The sequence below is a fragment of the Episyrphus balteatus genome, chromosome 1 (genome assembly GCF_945859705.1).
Source record: "Episyrphus balteatus chromosome 1, idEpiBalt1.1, whole genome shotgun sequence".
Classification (NCBI taxonomy): Eukaryota; Metazoa; Arthropoda; class Insecta; order Diptera; family Syrphidae; genus Episyrphus; species Episyrphus balteatus.
The window spans coordinates 147,283,063-147,307,419 of record NC_079134.1 but is presented as its reverse complement, the minus strand read 5'-3'; the positions used below and the strand labels follow the sequence as shown (position 1 = coordinate 147,307,419).

The 24,357-nt window shown below is 27.9% G+C and overlaps 1 protein-coding gene across 3 annotated transcripts in view; it reads left to right on the top strand.

Moving 5' to 3' along the window:
* LOC129906291 (zwei Ig domain protein zig-8) overlaps nucleotides 1-24,357 on the top strand; it is a 415,386-nt gene that overhangs the window by 325,578 nt on the left and 65,451 nt on the right. The gene's annotated exons all lie outside the window — the stretch shown is intronic.

The following is a 24,357-nucleotide window of genomic DNA, read 5'->3' as shown; positions in this document are numbered from 1 at the left end:
CTGCCATATAACCGTTTTTTTCCAATCCGATTATCTCCGAAACTGCTTATTCGATTTCAACGAAACTTTTTCTGAAGAAGCATTTATATAATTTAAATATAAACCAAAAATAAAATTTAGAAAAAAATAAATTTTGAATTTTTTTGAAAAATCAAATTTTCGAAAACGGGTTATTGAATTTTTTTGAAATTTTGTTTTTAGATGTTGATTAGTGATTTATATAAAATGGCATACCAATTTTATTTTAAAACTTTTTTTCCAAAAAAATATTTAAAAAAAATTAGTTTTTTTAAAATCAGCTCTAACGATTTTGAAATTTTTTTTTTCTAAAAATGCATTTATTAATATAATATATTAATCAAAACTGCATACTTGTTTTTAAGGGCAATTTGATTTCAGATTTTATTTTATTTTTTTAAAAAACAAATTTTATTTTCCAAATTTCTATATAAAAAATCTTAAAAATTTAAGCAACTTTAACTCTAAGAGCAAGTTCGTGCGACCCAGTCGTTCATTTTATTTAATTTTTATTAAAAGATTTTTTGAAACCTCAAGCTCATTCGGCAAGAAGCCATACGTATGGGAAAAATTTTAATCAATAACATTTCGCTCTCTAACACAAGTATCCCCTGACGTTTGAGATACTTTATTTGTTTAAGATGCCTGCCTTCCTAGAAGGTAAAGTTCAGAGCCTTAATTATTGATTTTAAAATATCTAGAATTTTAATGCGAAAATAAGTATAGGTAGTCTTAGTAAAAAGAAAATTTTAAAAAGGTATTATACCCATATTTCAGGAAGAATTTCAAATTTAACCCTCTGTGGGAACACGGGTGCGAATTTGGCAGGACAAAAATAAAAGGTGTTCACAAAAAAGTGTCTTTATAAGGGTGGAAATAGCTTTTTTTGAAATTGTGAATACAATATTCAAATTCCTCGGAAAATTCTACATCAATTTCATACATGATTCTCTATAAAATAGTGAGACAGAAAAAAGTTCTAGCGACATGAAAAAGTATACACCCAAATTCGCAAAAAAGAGGTGTGTCTACAGAGGGTTAATAACAGTAGAATGGTATGAACATTTTTCTTCTTCTTCTTTCTTTTTCTCGGCGCTGTTATGATCTCGATGTCGAGGGGATCATAACTATCCCACGTAACTGCTTCACACTAGTGATCCGCCTGTGGGGTTCGCCGGGTTGACCTCAGAAATCGGCGGCAAGCCTCCCGGTTTTGTATTGTTCCATTTCTAAGGCCAACTGAATGCTGGTGGTTTTGCATTTGCTTGTACCAGGAGTTTTTAGGCCTACCTTTCTTTCTATTTCGTTCTATTTCGTATGAAAATTTTTATATACATTAAATAGCTATAGTAGCAAATTAATTTGTTTGAATATTGAATCACAGTTTAAATCTCTAACTGTTCATTTTCAAGTTTTTTTTTTATGAATACAAAATGTTACGTATACACCATGGTGAACCATGTTCAATAAAAAATACAGATGATAGTTTTAGATATCAAAATGAAATGCAGATACTTTAACTAATAATTTTTATTTTCTAAAAATAAGCGTTTTTTTATTTTTTTAATATCTCCATTTAAACGCATACCTCCCATATAACGTTTTCGAGGTATTGCAAATTTCTCGAAAACGGCTCTAACGATTTCGATCAAATTTGGTGTGCGGAATACTCTTATTGATTCCAACAAAACTGCGTTTTTAGTTTTTTTCAAAAAATGCGGAGAACGGAAATATGGCGTTGCCGTTTTTCAAAAATTGACATATTTTTTAAGTTCATTTCATCAAAGCATTAGTTATTTTATTTAAAATTGACAGAGATCATTAAGTATAAAATGTTAAAAAAAAATATTTTTAAAAACATTTTTGAAAAAAAAAAAATTTTTAATTTAATTTTTAAACTTTTGATTTTTTTTTTTTTTTTGATTTTTTTTTCTACAAAATCTTAAATTTCCAATAGATATTTAAGATAAATATACTGTGAACTACAAGAGCAAGTACGTGCGACCCAATCGTGCATTTTATTTTAACTCGAGAGTTGACCAACTTTCGATTTTCTCAACTCCTATTTCGGAGGAAGCATTGCCATAACCCATTTCCCTTATTAAGTATAGTCAATGTCAAGGTACACTTGCATTATATTTAAAAATATTTTTTTTTTAATTTAAAAAAAAAAAAAAAAAATGTATTACGTTGGTTTTAAAAGCTTTTTTCTTGAAGTAATTTTCTTATTCCATAAAAAAAACTTTCTACAATCAAATACTCTTCCTTCAAGATTTTCAACTCTTTATTTTCCAGTCAATCAAAGTCATGTGTGTGTTTACTGTTGTATGTGGTGGCTTAAAAAGTGTCGTAAAAAGTGACACTCTGACGTATACTTAATATTCAAATGCAGAAAAAACTAAAGACACATCAAGTAAAAAAACAAAAAAAAAATAAAAGGAGGAAAAGCCAACTTCAAGTTGCATGATGCACTGCTATTAGCTCCTGTTGCACACGATACATAATAATACACTCCACACATGTCGCGTGTTATCAGTATCTAAAACCCTATCCAGCGAGGATGCTTCCGTTTTTTCTTATTAAAAATTCTTTTTTTTCTTCTTATCCTTGAAATAAAAAAATACTAAGAAGGAACAAAATTGTATGCAACGAACAAAAAAAAAAGACATCCAACCCTACATTCGTGTTGTTGAATTCCCAGAAGCTAATGCAAAGATACTGCGGGATGACGAAGACGAGCGAGAGAACGATGATGATGATAATAATAATGATGATGATGATTTAAACAGGAAAATTTGTTTGTATACATACAAAATGATGGAAGGATATTTTTTTTTTCTTGTATCTTTAATTTCCTTACTGTGATATCGAGTTTTCAAGGATCATACGCGCTGCTTTTTTAAAGTGTGTAGGATGAAATAATATTAAAGCATCACAGAAGAGAGTGTACGAGTAGGTTTTTGCTTGTGTTTATGTTTATTTCCCTTGCTTTCTCGTCCTTGTCGTTTGCTTATGCTTATTAACTGTATGGTGTGGTTGTTAAAAGGGCCTTCGTCTTTATTTTTACTTTTTTTGAAAGATATTGTTTGTGAAGCTCTTATTTTATCACTCATTTTGAATGAAGCAGAAAAACAAAGAAACGAAAATTGTGAATAACTTATATCGTTGTTTGCAGCACTTTTCAGAAGATCGTCAGAAGAAAATCCGTTACCAGTTTTGTTTTATGTATTCTCTAAGGAAGCAAATCTCATGAATATTAAATAACAATTAATATGATTAAATTAACCTGAGTGTCTGTTTAAATGATACTCAAAAACTCAAAATGAACTCTATAAGTGATTACATTGAAAATTTAGTAACTGCCAATGGCACGTGTTTCAATTATAATTAAAACCTATTCCCATGAAAACTTTAAGGATCTTATTTCAAGGTAAATAGAGTAATCATAGGTATGAACTTTTTTTCCAACAAAAAGTTCAACGTCAAAAGTATGCATATTGACAGTTTCAATTTCAAGTTTTCAAGTTTCATCCCATCAAAAACAAATTTTTCCACTCTTTAAAATATATATTTTGGGTCCTTCTATATCCAACTCATCATCAAACAAGCTACCTGGTAGTTTTCTTCATTTCACCTTGAACTTGTTTGCTTGTGTTTTAAAGAGGGTATGTTATATCTACAACAATTTACATATATCAATGAATTCATATATCTTGATATTTTATTTATATTTTTTTTTTAGTTTTTCAAGGACATAATAATTATATTATGATCCTTGACTTGGGAGAGAAAAGCTTGAGTAAATTAAATTTTAATTCAAAAAAAAATTTTCTGTAAAGTGCTTAAAGGTTAAAAATGTAGATTACATTATATTGCGTTATAAGAGAAGAAAAACTAAAAACAAAAAAAAAAACATACAAAATGCTTATATTTTTTTTCATTGGAAAATGAGAGAAGTTAAACATACGCGAATTGAGAATGATGGTTCCTGAGAACGAGTGAATTAATTTTTATAATGGAAAGCATTTTGTTTGACCTTGTTGTGAAAGGAAAGTTTTTCTCAATTATATGAATATAATTCATAAAGTTAAAAAAAAGAAAAATAAACATAGATACCAAACATCTGTCCAAATATATAATGGGTTCCAATGGTTTTTTTTTTAATTGCTTATGGCTGATGTAAAATATATTCAAGTTCAAGGTTATGAATTTCAAAAGTTCAACAAAAAAAAAAAAAAAACGAAAACAGATGAAACAATTCTTGGGACAATAGAAATTTAAATAGAATTGTATGGTTGGGTTGTAAATTCACTTTGTTTCATTTTTGTTTGATTAAGATTTCTTTTAATGAATATGGGTTCATTTAATACTGAATAAAATAAAATACAAAATGTATTTTAAAAGTTTCCTCAAAAATTAAATTTTTATTGTTTGATTTTCGAAAACAATCCAAGTGGATTGGGAAACAATGCATTTTAAAAATTTCCTTTAAAATTGGAAATTTTTTAAAGGTTTTCGAAAAAATCCAAGGTTAACTAAATATTTTTAAGATTTTGGAACAAAATGTCCAACATGCAGAAAAAAATGTTGTTCAAAAAGTTTTCATCAAAATAACATTTTTTTTTTTTTTTATTTTCGAAAAAATGAATCAATTTGAAAATTTCTATTTTAAAAACTTTAATCCGAATTTAAAATTTTGTATAGATTTTTCAAAAGAAATCCGCGGTTAACTCCCTGCCCAAAAAATGGATTTTTTAAAATTCTACAAATAACATTTTTTTGATTAAAAACAAAAATTCCTTGTGGAAAAAAAAATTCATTTTAAGAAATTTTCCTTCTAAAATAATTTTTTTTAGATTTTCGTTTAAGTTTAAAGTGAACGTCTTGCCGAAAAAATACCTTTAAAAAAAAATTACTTCAAAATTACATCTTTTTTATTAGATTTTCTAAAAAATCCAAGGTTAACAATTTCAGCAGAAAAATGCAACTTCAAAAAATACAAAAACTAGTTTAAACATTTTTTTTACGTTTTCTAAAAAAACCCACCGTTATCCATAGCATTTCCATCTAAAATTATTTTTTTTTAATTTTCAAAAAAAAAAAATCCGTTAACCCGAAAAAATGCACTTTAAATCTGCATAGGTAGGTACTAACGAGATAGATATCAAAAGAAAAGCCTCTTTCAGCACTACTAAATAAAAACCAATCTTTGGACCAAAGTCTCGAAACAATTTTGGAAATATAACTTTCAAGTTTGGAAAATCCATATTATTTTAGATTTTCGAAAAAAAATTCTAGGTTAAACCCTTAACGGAAATAATGCATTAAAAAAAAAATTCCTCCAAACTTAAAATTTTTTTTGTATTTTCAGAAAAAATTCAAGGTTAACCCCTTTTTGACAAAAAAAGCATGGATTTTCAAATATGTTCTCAAAAACACTACAATTTTGACGAAAATTTACTCCAAAACTGATTTTTTTTTAATTTCTGAAAAATAGATTATTGACAGAAAAATTAAAAAAAACTCTCCAAAATTATATTTTTTTTTAGATTTTAGAAAAAAAAACGCAAACAAAAGATGTATTTTGAAAATTTCCTCCAAAATAACTAAGTATTTTTTTTTCGATTTTTGAAAAAAAATCTTAGGTTAAACCCAGAAATAATAAATCTGAAAATATTTCTTTAAAAAATTATAAATTTTTTTCTTAGATTTATGAAAAATATACCAGCGGTACCCCTCGCCGAAGAATATGAAAAAAATCCTCCAAAATTACAAGTTTTTTTTTAATATTCCAAAAAAAGCCGAGGATAACTTTATGGTGAAAATAAATCCATTTTAAAAAATGTCCTTCTAAATCAAATTTTTTTTTTATTTTGGAAAAATTAAGCAATATTTCGACAAAAATCTTGTAGATTTTTGAAAAAAAAAATTCGAAGAATAATTTTAAGAAATATCCTCCAAAATTACAATTTTTTATAAGATTACCGAAAAAAATTGATTTTAAAAAATGTTTTTCAAAATGACAAAATTGTTTTAAGATTTTCGAAAAAAAAAAAATGCAAAGTTCCCGTAAAATATAATTTTTAAAAAATGTCCTGCAAATTCATTTACTCAGTCATCAAAAAAAAAGTCACTCTATTTACCATAATATTTGTATGTAAAAGTCACAAAAAGTCAATATTTTTTTAAATATTTTCCCCTTAACTCAACAATCCACCCTAATTTCCATGAAACATTAAACCAACTTATTTGTCTATGACATTTGACCATTTAAGTACATTTTATAATAGATATTTCCACCCAAAGGATATACTACATTTCTACATAATTATTATGATAGGATTTTCTTGTTGAAAGTACGTTTGGAATATAACCCATTCAGGAGTTAAATATCACACACAGTAGTTACCAAAACTATAAGTAGGTATACAAATATACCCAAACCCACTTGAAATTCAATATACACAATCTCTTTGACTATAATCCTTTGACGGGTCGTCTTCGACTATATCTATTCTTATTCTTCCTTTATACTCTTTTTCTTGTCAAAGTTCATATTTTATTCCTTTTTGCAAATAGATATCACACCAAAAACCGAAATTCACTCACAATACAACAACAACAGACAAAAAATATCCTTATCTATTTCCAAACTAATACATGGTGATGTTTTCATGTTCGAGCCATTAAGCTTATTAAATTTCTTAAAATCCTTCAACAAAATGGAAAAAAAAGAAGAAGAAATAAAAATATAAGAAAAAAGGAAAAAAAAAATGAGAATCTCTGAACTTATGTACCTCGAGGAAACAAAAACCGGATAAGTAGCTTCTATTTGGACTCAAATTTTTTTTTTCTGCGTTTGCTGTGCCTTAAAGGTTGCTTTGGTTTCAAGGATCTTAAATCGGCTTAGGGCCATCGAAAGTCTCTCCCCTCTCCAAAAAAAAATACTTTACAACAAAAACTATGAATAATATCTCTGTTACTCATTATTCTTACTTTTGTCCTTTATTTTTTTTTTTTCTTATGTTGTGTCTTCTGTTTCTCGTCTAAAAACAGGATTGAAAATGTCGCCAAGCTTTTTTTCATATAATATACAAAAAGTCTTCAGTATAGACAGAAGCTATATGAGATTTTAGAAATTCAAGGCACATAGCATTTTTAGCCTTACATCGAATAATTTTATGTTGGTCTTCTAAGGACATACAAGGACACAAACGCGAGGCGGGTTTTTTTCGTTCTTAATAATTTGATGCATAAAATTAAATGGCTTCTGTTTTGTCCCTTAAATTCGGGTGGGATTCTCAAAGAGGGTATCCCGCCAGTTAAGGGTAGGGTATCTATAGTTTATAGGATAAAGAGTAGCCATTTTCTAAGTCTATAAGCGGTTTTATTGGAACCTAATGAAATTCACTCAAGCGGATGTTTATCTTTGTCTGGAATAGGGCCAAAGACTTTGTAGCGTCCATCACTGATGTAATGCCCTGCTTAGACAAAGAGGACGAGGCTAAAAAAGCTTGGATGGGAATATACACCACTAACCTACAAATGGCTGTTTATATTTGAGTAAACGAGACACACGGACCAGAGAGTTACATGCTCATTGCCATTACTTTCACATGGTTTCGAAATTAATTTTGTGTTTTATATGCTGAACCTGAAACGGAACATCTTTTACTTGGGATCCCTTGAAATTGAACTTGAGAGTCCAAGTTTGGAAGGATACCATATTACCATCCCTTTGGGTTTGATTCAGGGTTTTTGTTTTTTTTTTTTTTTGGTTCTAACCTAGAATAGCATATATTATAATACAAATTAAGGGATATAGGTTTTTTTTTTTTGTTGTGAAAAAGATCGAGGAACCAATATTTTATGGTTTTGAATATTGGCGTTTTTAGGGGAAAAGGCATATAGAAGACAAACAAAAGGTGTGGAGATACAATTCGTGGATAACATAAGGCGTATATACAATCAAATATTATTTTATACCCTCTATAAACCGAAAGGCATCTCTAATTAATTGAATTCAATTTGGTATTCGAACGTATAAAAACCTGCATATAAAATAAAGGTAAATTGCTAATATAATGTTTTTGAGATATGGCAAAAGGTTTTAATAACAGCCTCCTTTTCCACCCCTATTCTTTTTTTTAATCCCAAGGGTTTTGACTTGTTTCTTTGGTAAATTCGATACAATACAAAAAAAAACTTTCGTGGAATTATGTCAAAAAGACACCTGATAACTAGCTCTAACATTTTTCCTTGAAAAAACTTATTGGGACGTAAAATTTATATCGATCCAATTTATTTTTGTGTAGAGATATGTTGAACCCACCTAATTGATAGGTAAAAAAAACTGAAATAACTCTTGTTAACAAAAAAAAAAAAAAGTTTCAACATTCAATTTATGGTAGGTGTATAGTATAGATTTACGAAGTGAAAAAACACATTTTTTTGGGGGCGTTAAACATAGACAGATAGACGTTTGCCCTCAACACGATGACGACCAAATTAATTGATTCTTTTTTTTCTAGATTTTTTTTTTTTGTAAAAGTTCTATATGAATATTTAATTAAAACAGGCACACAGAGGTTTTGGCTTAAATTATTCATTGGAATGAAATTAAATTTAAGTTTTTTTTAAAATTAGCTTTGTAGCTTACCTACTTTTTTTTTAAGGAGATAGAGGATTTGAGTTTTTTTTAAAGATGTGGAATTTTAAATTAATATTCAAGTTCAGGGATGTGGGAAAAAAAAACTTAAATATTCATTAGGTATTTTAAATTAATGTTTGAAAGTTATTTTAATTGCATGATAGATAGGTACTTTGCAAAGGTCATGTTTTGAATTCATTTAAAAAAAAAAATGGAATATACATTGTTATTTTCAAACTTTGTCCTTATCGCTGTTTTTTTTTTCTTCAATTTTGTATATGAAATAAAATTTATAAAATTTGATAAATTTGTTTCATGACTAGTTCGAAGATATTGCAAAAACCTTACTCGGCCACCAGACCTAAAAGGAATTTATGGTTTTCATTTATCAATAGAGCTAAAAGAGACCGTTCTTTTAATGTCTCTCCAAGGTTTTGGAAGAATTTTTTTCGGCAAAGGGTTAACCTTGGATTTTTTTGGAAAATCTAAAAAGAATTATTATGAGATTAAATTGAAATGTAATTTTTTTATAAGAAATTTAATTAAAACTTTAAAAAAATATAAAAATACATAATCATTTTTATCAAAAAACAAAACCGACTTCCATGGATTAAAACTGGGTTTTATGTTTTTTTCGAATAGTTTTTATGGCCATAACAGAACGAAATTGAAATGGGACTATACTGCATGCACCAGCTTTCCAATACAAAAAGAATTATCAGAATTGGTTCACTCAGTCCAAAGTTATGAGGTAACAAACATAAAAACAAAAAAAAAATACAGACGAATTGAATACCTCCTCTTTTTTGGAAGTCGGTAAAAAAACGTCTCTTTTTGAGTAGTTTTGAATTTCTTCTGTCACAAGAAATTATGTATACCTACTAGATGTTTTTTTTAAATCGTTAGTGCTGTTAAAAAAAAAGTTTTTTATAACTAAAAAATATTCAAACAATTTCAAAAAAAAAAAAAAAAAATTTAGTCTGCCAATAAAAGGAAATATAAAATGATAGGTCCTTATAAAAACAAAGCTTCAAAAAAAAAAAAAAATTGATTGTTCAAAATAAATAAATTATTAATTTTGGCATTTTGTATAAATATTTTTGTTTAAATCGATTATGTCGTTTACGATAAGGTAAGAAATAAAGAAAAGGGTTATTTGGAAAGTTTGTTTTTTAATGGTCAAAAATATATTTTCTTAATTTCAAAAGTATAGGACCTTATTTGCGACAGTATCTAATGTTTTAAAAATCGAAATCGTTAAAACAGTTATGAGAAAAACGACACTTCCCATTTTTTCCCCCATTAACGAGATTTGCAAGAAATACTAAAACGACGATATAAATATGCTATTTTGGACTAGTTCAAGAGTATACATTTTTTTCAAAAAGAACTCTTTTTCAAATTTTACAATTACATTGGTACAGTTACTGTAACTACAATATACACTCCTTTTCATCAGAATAGGTACACAGCTTTTCAAATTTTCATTAATCGTTTGTCGCCAATAGTGGTGCGTGACCTAATAAGGTTTTATTGTTTTTTGGTAGTTTAAGATGTTAGGTAAAGCAACGGCTAAAATTATTTCAAAATGGACCATAACTTTCCCATTGTTTTTCTGGTAAAGTATTTTTTGAGGAAAAATTAACTTATTTCTTTCTTCATCAGAATAGGTACACCCTTTTTATCTATAATGTTTTTGTGGATTTCGGGCAAATTTACCATTAAAACAAATAACTGGACTTTCCTAATTGTAATTTAATAATCATACTACCATTTTGAAAAGCATGGGTGGGTTAAAATCGCTAAATTTTGGCGAAAACACCTTAAGAAATAAAACAAACAATGAAGGATCCACCAATACTGTAATGGTTAAAAAAATTACGAATTGTGAATAGCTATGCTCTATCCAGACTTCAGATACAAACATTCTGGGGGTAAAAAAAATGAATGGTGGTAAAAAAATGCAAAAAAAAAACACTCTTAGACGAGTAAGTTTGTTTGCTGCCAGTTTTGGTGGATTAACGACAAGAATAAAAGTGAAAAACAGTTGTTATTTGTAATTTTCGGGCAGTAAATAGAATGGTCATTAGTCTCAATCTTCTAAAATGGCTGAATTTTGAAAAGACACCATTACTACACCAAGAACAGAATTGTAAGCGTTTAAGGTTTTTGAAATAACTTATCACATGAAAAGTTGAGTGGTATTTCTTGTTATTGTTGGATCAACGAACATTTAATTTTGATGTCCTTGGTGAGTTTAACAATCAGTTTTACATCCTACGAAAGAAGAAACCATTTTGAGCCCAACTTCATAGTTAAAAAAGAAGTGTTAAGGCATGGAAGAAAATAATCTACTACGATAATACAAATAATGAATTTCAAACGTGAAGAATGGTCACAATAATTTGTAAATGAATATTCAAGAAACTTTGCCTAAATTCTCTAGTATTTGTGAACCAGTATACTGAATTTTTCAACAGGGCCACGCCTCCTATTACAAAAAATGCTCTGTAAAATATTGGGAGGAAGTGCAAATTTAGGGAGTACTTCAGTATCTGCCATAGAAAACAACCCTGAATCTTGTTGAAATGTTTGAAAATGGCTAGCCCGTACTAATGAAATTTGTGAGAGTCGATTTTAAGACAAAAATATTTCCTAATCCACCATTTAACAATTTAGGGAAGAGATTCAGATAGATTGCATAGAGAGATTTAACAATGCAATTCCTGGACAGTTTTGTTATTTCTTTATGACTAAAAACGCCACTATACAAAAAATAAAATAATTAAAATTCATTTTTAAGAAGAACTTGATTTAAATTCATTTCATGGACCACTTTGACATCATTCTCTATGTGTACCTATTCTGATGAAACAAAAAAATAACTCAGTTTTTCGATATGAAATGCTTTGCCATAGAGAAACAAGAAAAATAACCACACGTTTTGAATTATTTTTTTTTTGCTGATTCTGCTAACATCTTAAACAATGACTTGACACCAAAAAATTATTATTTTTCCTACACTGTAAGGAAAAAAGGAATACTGAACATTTGAAAAGTTGTGTACCTATTCTGATGAAAAGGAGTGTACATATTGAGCTTTCTTTGATTGTATTTTTATTTTAACATTTGGCTCCGTTAATTTTGTACTCTAATTTTTTAAATAGCTGCGGAAAAGCATTTTAAGTGAATATTCACAGATATACAAGCAATTGTCATAAAAAATATATATCTTCACTTTTAAGAGAAAGACCAAAAATACAGAAAATAAAAAAAGTTACAATTTTATATTTTTGCACCACCCTAATAAAATCCTTATTTCAAACTGTACTAGGTCGACTATTTTGTTAATTGACTTAAAATTTGAATCTTTATCGCCATATCTAGCGAATTCCTACATTTCAAGCGAAAATTCGAACTAATTGAAGGTCCCTATGGTGTATGAGTAACATTTTTTTCTTTTTTGAAAAAAAAAAAAATTGAAATCGCTGATTTTATGCAATGGTTAATGTTGTCTCATGACTCATTAAATAAAGAAACTATAGCGGTCAAAATTTTGAAAATATAATATAACAATAGATTTTTAACTGTAAAGACGTTCATTTAATTTCATTATTTTTTTTAAAAGATTTATTTCTAACGATAGTTTTTTGAAAAAAAATGTATTCCTTTTTAGATCATTAGATCTATTTAATCGATTTAACTTTTTAAAGACAAAAGTTGACATTTTTCTATTTTATGTAAAATCTTTTTCAAGAAATAAACCCATTATCAAAAGATAATAATCAGAAAAACTTAAAATTTTTAAAATTCGTGAACTAAAAGCTGAAAATGAAGAAAGTCTCAATCCAATATTTGAACTAAAAAAGTATCTTTTGAATTGAAAAAATCCTTAAAATTCTAAAAATCGACAAAATTGTCGCAATATCTTTTAAAACATTATGTTCACAGAGATGATTTTTTCCTCTAACTTTTTAAAATAGGTATAAGTTTCAAGTCTTAATGCCATAATACACTTTTTTTGCCAAAAATAGGTTATACAAACTAAAATCAACAAAAACTGAAAATTTTAAGAATTTTTTTTTTTTTATTTTTGACTATGTTGCAATACTCAAGTCCAAAAGCTTAGGATTTTCATTGGCCAATAGCTAAAATTGAATTATCAAATTGTATGGGTGGGGTTAGTTTGTCCTTAAGAAAAGATGTTGAAAAAATAAAAATGAAATATGATTTTTCACTTTTTATTTTTAAAAATATCAATTTTTGTTCAACCATTAATTTTGAATAGTTTTCCCTATATAGTTTCCTTGTTCTAAAAGCTTCCATCCGTTTTTTTTTTTCTCAAATAATTCAAAATAATTACAGAAAAAAAAACCATAACCCAGAAGAAATAATAAAAAAGAATAGAATCACCCTGCTGTATTATGAAATATGAAGTATTCTCACATTCATTCAATCTCTCTCTCTCCTCTTTTTTGCTCTATGAAACTAAAACAATGTGCATTTAAATAACGTTGACCCCAAAACATACTTATTTAAACCGTTATTCTGTTCTAAGCAACCATTATGAGTACTTCACTTACGACACGAGAGAAAACTTCTCGCGCGCAATCTTTTCCTCTTTGCTTTTGTTTAGACAAATATCATCTACATGGGTAGCATGTGGCTTGGCCTGGCCCTGGACTGTTTGAAGTTGAATTTCTAGAAATGTGAGGGTGTGCAGAATTGAGGGTAGAAGAAGGGGAGAATATTCAGAGTGGGCATCAGAGAGCGAGGCTAGGTTAGATATAATTGAAATAGAAATTTTTAAATTGCTTATGAAAACTTCCCCGACAGCATATAATTTTCTAAGGTCTATCCTTATAGTCCTTCAGCGGGACGAACGGTTCCTTTTGAATGTGAGAGGTTTTTTTTCTTTTTTTGCTTTAAGATACTCCCCCCGAGGATTTGCATACTCGACGAGAGAGAGAAGGGGAATTCCTTTAGAAGACCTACTACATCAGAAGGACTCCTGTTCGTGTTGCTTTTTATATTTTTTTTGGGAAGAAGAATTCTTACTGACGCGCGCCAGGGGGCAACAATGATGTACGAAATAAAGAATAAAATTTCAGCAACAACGTCAAATATTTTTTTTTTATTTTTTTGAATACAATTCCATTCTCATAGCGCACAAAGGACTTTATATAGAATGGCAGTGGAATTTTTGACTTTTCTTTCCCTGAAGTTTTCCATTTAACATCCAACCGATTTGGAATTTTTTTTGAAAGAATGACGAATCAGAATAATGAACATACCTTTGTACAAATATCTCTCTCTCTTTCTCTCTCACTCATTTCTACATAAATAAATATTCGTAGTATTTTGGGGTTTTTATTCTTTTGTTAATCTTAATAAGAATGATGAAGCTCCTGGGAAAGTAGATTTAAAGGTAAGCCTACCTACCTTCTTTATCCTGCCTACACACAGCACAGATACAAGAGCAAGTTATACACAAAAATAAGTGTTTGTTTGATGGCAATGGTTGATGTGGTTGTGGTTATCTTCTATGACCTCTTAACAAAAAACGTTTTGGTTTTTTTTTTCACTTTTCGTCTGGCGGCGTCGTAAAATTTAAATGTTTTTTTTTTTTTTTTTTTGTTTGTTAATTTTGCCAAAGCGGTTGATGTGGTCTGGTAAATTTATACTTTTTTTTATTTTCTTTCTAAGAATATAAAATATTTTATATTTGAGTGTGGCTAGAGTCTCGAGTGATTTTGTGTTGGGCAAGCTACATCAAAGAAATATGACAAGATAATTCAAGTTCAAGAGCTTGGCATAAAGTTAAGCATTTAATAATTTTTTTTTTCTTCCTTTTTGGTTATTATTTCTCTAAAAATTAAATCTTCAGAGAATTAGGGATGAATTTCTTGGAAAGACGAAGTATTTTATTTAATCTTTAAATTTTATTAAACTAATCGTTTGATAGAATCAAATTAATATAATTATACTTATTTGGTGAAATGACGAAAAAGGAGTTGAAATTTTTACACTTGACAGCTTTTTTCTGTCACAAAAATTCAATCTATTTTCTATAAATTCTAAAAAAAGTTAACAATATTGAATTACATACTCGAATGTTTTTACATCACAAAAATCCTTAACATGTGTTTTTTTTTAATTTTTTCTTATTGAAATCTAAGGTATAAAAACAGAAATTGGCGTTTTCTCCCATCCTTGCACTCTTCCCCCATTTACCCCGTTTAAAATGGATTTATTTAAGTTTCTGCTTGAGAAGACATCCAATACACATTTCAAGTTTATGAAAAGGAATGAGTTAAATTATGTTTTATACAATTTTGGAATTTGTAAAATATTTTAAACATGACTTTAGAAGTTTCTATCACCACCAGACCTAGTTTTTATTTGCGATATAGTAGGTTTTACTCGAGCCCAATTGTCCGAAGTGATTTGCTTCAAACTTGGTATTTAAAAGTGTTGAGGAGCAAAATTAATGGTACTTTATTACATAAATCTGTTTTTCTCAAAATCGAATTTTAAGATTTTAATTGAAAAAAATACTACATTTTCAATCAATTTAATAAAAATCGAAAAAAAAATATAATACAGTCAAATGAGGAGAAAAAATGGGTAAATCTCGGAATGAATGTTAGTAGAAATTTTTTTTGCTCAATATCTTCCTTTTGCCATTCTATAACATATCTCAAAAGTCTAGAAAAATCTCATGTCCGCTTGTCGCGATTTCAAGGTCAAATCGTGAAATGGAGATTTTCAAAATTAGCAAAAATAGGCTATGGTATTATATACACATATGATACATGATTTCAAGGTATTTTTTAATGCTGATTCCAAAAAATCTAAAATCAAGACAATCTGACGTCTCTGGAAAAAGTTATACCTGTTTTTCATCTGTCAACTCATATTATTATAACAGTTGCAAACTTACTGCCGAAAAACGCTTAAAAGTTATAGTAGGTGAACCAAATTTTGCATAAAGATTTTAGAATCCATCATTATTAAAAATCAAAACAATCCATTACAAAAAATATATATACCTACGAAATAATGGTATTTTTTATGGAGGGGCAAATTTTAGGATATGCACTAAAGAAGATTCTTGTTCATCTTAGGAATAAGTGCTAATAGGCTATTTTTTTCATTTTAATCTTTGTTTGGATATTCTTTAACTACCCTCAAAAATCTAAAAAAATATCATGTCCGCAAGTCCTAATTTTCTTGGTTTGAAAATAAGGTGCAGATTTTAAAAAATTGAAAAACTACACTTTAGATATTTGTGTCAGATCAACATGAATAAGGTGCATTACTTTTCAGGGATGGTCAAGTTGACTTGTTTGTGAGTTTTGTTGGAATAAGTGTTAAAAAATACCTTTAAATCATGTCGCTTATGTTGGTATACATATAAAAATTTAAACTTTTCTTATTAATTTTTTAAAATCTGCACCTTATTTTCAAACCAAGAAAATAAGAACTTGCGGACATGAGATTTTTTAGATTTTTGAGGGTAGTTAAAGAATATCCAAACAAAGATTAAAATGAAAAAATTAGCCTATTAGCACTTATTCCTAAGATGAACAAGAATCTTCTTTAGTGCATATCCTAAAATTTGCCCCTTCATCAAAAAATACCATTATTTCGTAGGTATATATATTTTTTATAATGGATTGTTTTGATTTTTAATAATGATGGATTCTAAAATCTTCATGCAAAATTTGGTTCATCTACCATAACTTTTAAGGGTTTTTCGGCAGTAAGTTTGCAACTGTTATAATAATATGAGTTGACAGATGAAAAACAGGTATAACTTTTTCCAGAGACGTCAGATTGTCTTGATTTTAGATTTTTTGGAATCAGCATTAAAAAATACCTTGAAATCATGTATCATATGTGTATATAATACCATAGCCTATTTTTGTTGTATTTTCCTTCAAATATTTATTTAAAAACAAATCCTTAAATCAGAAATATTTAAATACTGATTCAGTAGAAAGATAAAATGTAAACATTATCAAATCTCTGTATGTAAACTGTGCGGTAGCTTACCAAATGTAAATCAAATAACGAAAATAAAGATCTATCTATCTAAATAATTATTGTTGTATATCCTAGGCACGTTATAGCTTATAGGGCATGAAAGTTACACTTATTTCAATAGTCCTATTAGCGTAGGTGACAAGGTGATTGCTCTTTACTTTTGCTCTTTGAGTTCGTATCCCCACAGAGATTGCTATTTTTTTATATTATATTTTTTTTGGCAATATTATAAAATGCGTAACAACTAGCGCCTTTTTTTGCTGAATCGAAACTCCACCTGATAACTTTACTTCATGACAAATAAATTTGTGCCAAAGAAATCTGAATAAGAAGTTTTACTCACCAAAACTTATAATTAGTAAATTTTATTTTCTACGGGCCTTACCAATAACACTGGTCAACAAGGTTTTTGTTACAGACACCAAGATATACTTTTCTTTTTAGGTTTTTTGGGTGCTGAGTTCGAATCCGAAGTCAGAACAATTTTACCACATCACGTTTTTGAGATAATCCCGTTAGAAAATCGAAAATGCCGCTTTTTACCAGTTTTCGAGATTATTTCTTAGCTTTTGGTTATTTGTTTTAAATAAATTTGTAACGGTTTCTAATAGAACTAAATCTTGTCTTTCTAAATCCGTTTAAATCTTTAAAAAATCTCTTATCTTCTTTGAGAAATCTGAAATTGAAATCAACGTGTTTGGTATATCTCATATTTATTTGCTTTTAATAGTAAATCTCGAAATGTTCTTTGCCAATCACTTTCAAATTTTGACACAACGTTTCATTTACATTCCAGTAAGTTCTTATCTTGTTTTTAACAAGAAAAAAAATTATATTTTTCTCACTAGTAATTATTTAGTATAAGTATCTGACACGGTCACGCTTTGATGTATCTCACTGCGATTCACCACCTTCGCAAATATAAAAACTTGCAAGATTCTAAATGGAACGTTGTGTCAAAATTTGAAAGCGATTGGCAAAGAACTTTTCGAGATTCGCTATTAAAAGTAAATAAACATGAGATATACCAAACACGTTGATTTTAATTTCAGATTTCTCAAAGAAGATAAGAGATTTTTAAAAGATTTAAACGGATTTAGAAAGACAAGATTTAGTTCTATTAGAAACCGTTACAAATTTATTTAAAACAAATAACCAAAAGCTAAGAAATAATCTCGAAAACTGGTAAAAAGCGGCATTTCCGATTTTTTAACGGGATTATCTCAAAAACGTGATGTGATAGAACTTTTTTGACTTCGGATTTGAGCTCAGCACACCAAAATCCTATAGAAAAGTATAGCTTGGTTTCTGTAACAAAAAAAAAAAAAATCATGTGTGCAATTCACACGCGGTAGAAGTGAAACCTTTTGAGAAAAATAGAAAAAATCTACCTATTTATTTCTATTCTATCACCTTCAATTCCATGTTTTTTATATGACAACCTATATAAATTTTATATCATCTGAAAGCTTTTTGTCTTAACTCATCTCATATATATCGATCAGGTCTATGAGACGTCTACAAAAAGAGCTAGAATTTTTTGAACTCGATCAATTTCCATGAAAAAGCGAAAAAACACGTATTTTTATCTTCTAACGCTATTAAATGCATTTTTTCCCTAACAACCTATAAAAAATTTAATACCATCTGAAAGCTTATTGTCTAAGCTCAAAATATATATATCGATCAGACCTATGAGACATCTACAAAAAGTGCTAGAATTTTTTAAACTCGATGAAATTTCATAAAAAAAAGCAAAACAACATTTATTTTTATGTTCTCATGCTATTAAATCAATTTTTTTGTTTGACAACCTATAAAAAATGTTATACCATGTGAAAGCTTATTGTGTCACCTTGTATAATAATGCATAAATCTTATTTCAAAGATGTCTACAAGAGAAGTTAGAATTTTTTAAAGTCAACCATGTCGAATTTCCATACTGAGATTACGGTACTTCCTACACTGGTAGCTGGTCATCGCTAAAAGATCTCCAGAGGTGTTTTGAGGTATTTTTAAATTTAAGATTGTGTAACTTGTAGAGCACGTAACGTTATGTGTGATATATCAAATAAAAGGTTATGTTATCAGCATGCGTATTAAAGTTAAACCAGATTTGTATGTGCACTAGATCAAAAGATATAACGTGTGTTGGAAAAGAACATCTTTTTACCGTTATCTCAGAATTTTGAATATGAAATTAATTGAAATTTTGTACAATTATAATTTATTTAATTACCTATCTACATTACAAATTTCATTCATCTATCTATTAAAAAAAAAAAGTTATAACAAGTTGAAGTCGTGTCGCGTTTTCGTTTCATCTTGTTTTAAATCACTACGATACTAAAGAAGTTTTCACTTCAAAAAAAAGTTTAATTTTGTTGACCAGTGTAATCAAATTTAAGGCTGACTTAAATATTTAACACCCTACCAATAAACAATTTAATACTCAGGTACAAGGCTAACGCTCGGCTAAATTTAATAGTTGAGTTTCATAACGAGTGCAGCTTTTAACCTGAGTTGTTTTTATACACTAGTCCAAAAAGTTAAAGGAACAAAGCAGAATTCGTGATAGCTCCAACAAGTACCTATTCAATTTGATTTCTTCTACCTACTAAGAAAGATTTGTAGAAAAAAAATTTCAAAATCGTTGGAACCTTATAAATAAATTAAAACAAAAAAAAAAATCAAAAATAAAATTGGTATGCAATTTCGTAGAAATCACTATTCAACATTCAAAACTAAAATGTCAAAAAAAAATAATTTCCGGTTTTCGAAAATTTGATTTTTCAAAAAAAAGTGTTCAATTTTTTTTATCCAAAAACTATTATTTTTCCAAATTGTCTTACTGTTTTATATTTAAACTATATAAATATTTAAACTATATAAAAATTCTTTAAAATTGAATTGGCAGTTTGGCAGAAAATCAGATTTGAAAAAAACGGTTCTACGGTAGGTTAATAATAATTTTAAAAAATTTCCATGATTGCCCAAAAACTATTTTATAATTTTTTTAAACAAAATTCCTGGTACCGTTTTCGAGAAAATAAAACATTTCCGAAATTGGTATATGGCAGGTATCGTTATTTCTGGTAAAAAAAATTAGTTCTAAAAACCCCTCTGGAGAGTCTCCGAAAAATACTTCATACCAAGTTTGATGTTAATCGGTAGATCCGTTTAGCTATAGACAGACAGACTGACAGATGAACAAAAAATCTACTATTAGTATTCTCCAATGGAACAGGGCTATAGTAATGCAATGTCTGATTGTTATCTCAACTTTTTTTTTGTGAGAATGCATAGCTTGACTATATAGTATCATGACAAAATAAAGAGCATGTAAAAGCTACATTCTTCTAGTTTTAGGATATTAGAACCAAATATTTTATTTCAAATGGTGAAATAGGAGAATCATTGGAACTATCCAAAACCACATTTTCATACATTTGCGATCAAAATACCCCTTTTTACAGTTTTTTTTTTTCAAATAAACTCAAATTCTTGTGAGTTTATTTCAACATTTTATTAATTATTATCGTTTAAATTTTAGATTTAAAAAAATTAAAAACAGAGAAAAGTATCCAAAAATGGTACACAGAGAAAAATATGACCCGCTAAAAACTAACAGATTGCCATATTGTTTTACCGTCCATACATTTCATAAGGAAATCTAATTAAAATCAACGATTAATAAGGTTTTTTTAAGGAGATTTCTTATTATTTTTATAGAGAAAATCTTATTAAAATTTGACTGAAAAGTTGATTTTTTTTTGCAACTTAGCACTAGAACAAAAATCGCGATCAATATTTTCATGGCAGGTTGGTTCAGGTGGTAAGGTGGGCGACTAATGATTTAAAGTCTCCAGTTCGATTCCCAGCCTGGTCATCGTTTTTTTTATTTTTTTGCAGATTTTAAAACAATAAGGAAAACCCGATTGTTTTAATAAGGTTTCCTTCTTGGATGAAAACCATAGAGAAATCTTATTGTTTTTGTTCTATTTTATGTGGTCTATTTTTCTCTGTGTACGAAAAGATTTTTTTTCCAAAATTTAACATTTTGTAAAAACTGCAAATTTGAACAAAGCCGTAAATCCAAAGTTCTTGTTCGCATACATAAATCATTTTAAGCAAATAATCGAGATAGTTTCGTATTGTATTAAAATATTTGAAATATGCATTAAAATACTTTAAAATAATGTGTAATATGGCCATATTGTATGAACTTGATCCTTACCTACTCTTGCATATGGGGTTTAAGAAAATAGTAAGTATATGCTACAGTGCATGCAGACAACATTTAAATAATGTGAACTACAGCTAGATATTATTACAAAAAGCACCCTAGTCAAAATTAAATAAACTCTCTATAGTTGAAGAAAAATCTTCTTGTCGTTAATAAAAACAGAAAAACAAAATCCTTTCAAATATATGTACATAAGAATCAAACATTCAAAAATAAATGTTCAATTCAAAATATTACAAAAATTAAAAATAAATTCAATTTGAATATTACAGAAACAAAAATAAACAAACACACTTCTAACACAAAACAAAACTAATACAAATACACCAAATATAAATAATATAGTAGTTGTGGTTACTTAGTAACCAAAAGTCCGTTTAAGGAATTTTTCGGCCATCGAATACACAATCCTAAAACGATTGTGGCGCCACTCTTGTAAAGATTGTAGCGCCACCCCTCAAACAAAGCGGATGTTTTTTCCGGTGTCACTTCTATATATAATTATTCAATGATAATACTGTTAATAGGCGATCAGATTGCGAAGGACTAAGCAGTATATATAGCCAGTTTGTTCATAGAAATATTTTAGGCTAAATTTTATATCTGACATGATTTCTGAAGATCGTTTTTGATTTTGAAAGTCAAATTTTGATTTTCTTATCAAATGTGAAATTTAGATTTCATTATTTTGAAATTCGATTAATTGAAACGTCTTTTTCAAGGCTTCAATTTTTGAATTTTGAAATATTTACAAAAATATAAAAGAGATACTTATACCTACCAGAAAACTAACCACCACAAATTTTAAGAAACATCTTAAAATTTATTATTTTAAAATATTGTAAGTATAGATTTTAATTTTAATTTGTTTAGTATTTTTAAAATAAAATTTTTTAGAGTCCTGAAGAAGGGTGTAATCACGCCCGAAACGTCGACGAAATATATTAAAATTACCAAGACAGACCTACAGTCCACTTAGGATCATAATTTTGAAAAACTGATTTTTCAAAACTAAAAAAAATCTCAACTCTCAAAAGTTCAAACCCTCAGAACAGAAAAACTGTTTGATGAATAAATCTATAAATCTATAGATGGGTCAAAATCATGGAGGTGGAAAATTTCGATGCCCGAATTCTTAAAAAATCAACTTTGTTTTATGATAAAAATTTCATGCTCAAATGTTCGCTTTAGCCATAATTTGTCGGTTCATGAACGGGCAGATCACAAAAATGTATATTTTTCAATTTACCAAAGAATAGTACTAGAAAAACGATGATGCACGCTACTTAAAATAAAAAACTAAAACTATCTTCTTTCATACATTTTATATATTTATCCATAAAAATAACCGTGGAATGATAAATCTATATAAAATCAACTTTTAAAACTGCTTGCAGCACAATTTGTACTTTAGATGATTAAAATATTGATACATTAAAAAATGTTGGTTTTATGCGTCATTTTTCCTGGGACAACTTTTATTAATGTATAAAAAATAACAAAACTTAATTTTTTTTGTAAGAGATGTATCAATTTATAAAAAGTATTGTGTATTATGTAGTATTTAGTATTTAGAAAAGAAATACTTAAAAATAATTGAATTTAATGTGTTTTTAAGTCATTTGAATATCAGTTTTTGAGTTTTGGACATGTCCGGGAACGCTGTTTTTGGGTATATAAGATGCAATAAAAAAGAAATTTAAACTTTTCTAACCGAAACAAATATATTCGTAGATGCGTACCTACTATTTTTATTGTTAAATGAGAAAAAAACTTTAAATAAATGTTATTTAGATTTAAAAAAATGCCCAGACCCAGACATACATAGTTATAAAATATCTGTACATTTTCTAAAAAAAAAACCGTAAACATGCTTATTTTGATAGCTTTCCTAAATTGATCTCAAATGTAAGAAAACATTTTTTTTAACAAAGTAAGTCAAAGTCAAGTATGCGGTTTTTCTTTTGATGACGGATTTGACCAAATTGTAGAAGATTAAAAGAAAAAGAATCTTGAAGGCAAATTTATAGCCTTTCTAGAAACAATAATAATAAAAATAATAATAACCAAAACAAATTAGAACATTTTGGTTTTTGAACAGTTCCAATGATTTAGCTATTTATCGTTCAAAATGAAATATTTGTTACTAAAATTCTAAGACTAGAAAAATGTATTGTTTTGTCATGATACAATCATTTTTTACTGATATATAGCCTATCGAAAAAATCACTAATTTTTTGTGTTTCTATAATTTTTTGGGCTAATTATATAAAAATAAATTGCACGACTGGGGTCGCACGTACTTGCTCTTATGGTAAAAGTTAGTCTAAAGTTAAAGCTTTTCATTCATAAAAATAAAGGAAAATTTAAAATTTGATATTTTCACGGAATTTCATAAGTGGTGAAAAAAAATAAAATCTGATTTTATAAATAATTAAATACCGTTTTATATGATCTTTTACAAAAAAATAAGTATGCCATTTTATTTCTTGTATAAAAAGGAATTTTCAGAAAAAAATTTTCGAAAATCGTTAGAGCGGTTTTTTTTAAAAATAATTTTTTATGTATAAAAATTTTCTAACATTTTTCAAAAAAAAAACTTGGTGTGCCATTTCGAAGAAATAATTAATTTACACCTAAAAACGGAAATTTTGGTCGAAATCTGTTTTGTAGTTTACGAGAAATTCATAAATCAAAAAAACGGTTCTATGGCAGGTACAGTTAATAACTGTAGAAAAAATATTTTTTTTATTTCCAAAGAAAGCTTCTATGTGCTTTACTACACACAAAAAATTTAATCAAAATCGTTAGAGCCGTTTATGAAAAAAATTAACTTTTGTATTTCCGTTACATGACAGGTACCGTAAGTTTTGGTCCTAAAAAAAAAATTTCAATTTTTCCTCTAGGGAATCACCAAAAACTGTTAACTACCAAGTTTGAAGAAAATAGCTCCAGTAGTTTAGGCTGTAGCTCGAGGTTCTTATAGATAAACAGACAGACAGACAGAATTGCCGGACCCACTTTTTTGGCATTCTCCATCATCGTAATGTCATACAAAATTGTTATCTCGAGTTCGATTTTTTTTACGAATCCTAAACTTGCCCTATAGTACCTATATCGCAAGTAAAAAAATATCAAAACAAAATGTAGAAGTAGGTCGCACGTAGGTATATGTTATTGAAGTTTAAATTACTTAGGTTATATAGAGTACCTTATCCTTTGTACGTTATAATTTTTATAAAAAAATATCAGTGCAAAATTTGAAGAAAATCCATCCACAAGTTTAGGGCAAACAGGCAAACAATCGTTTATAGCTATGTATGTAGCTATGACACAATGAACATCCTAAGTATTTGGTTTAAGTATCTAACACAAAGTTGTCAAAATTGCAAAA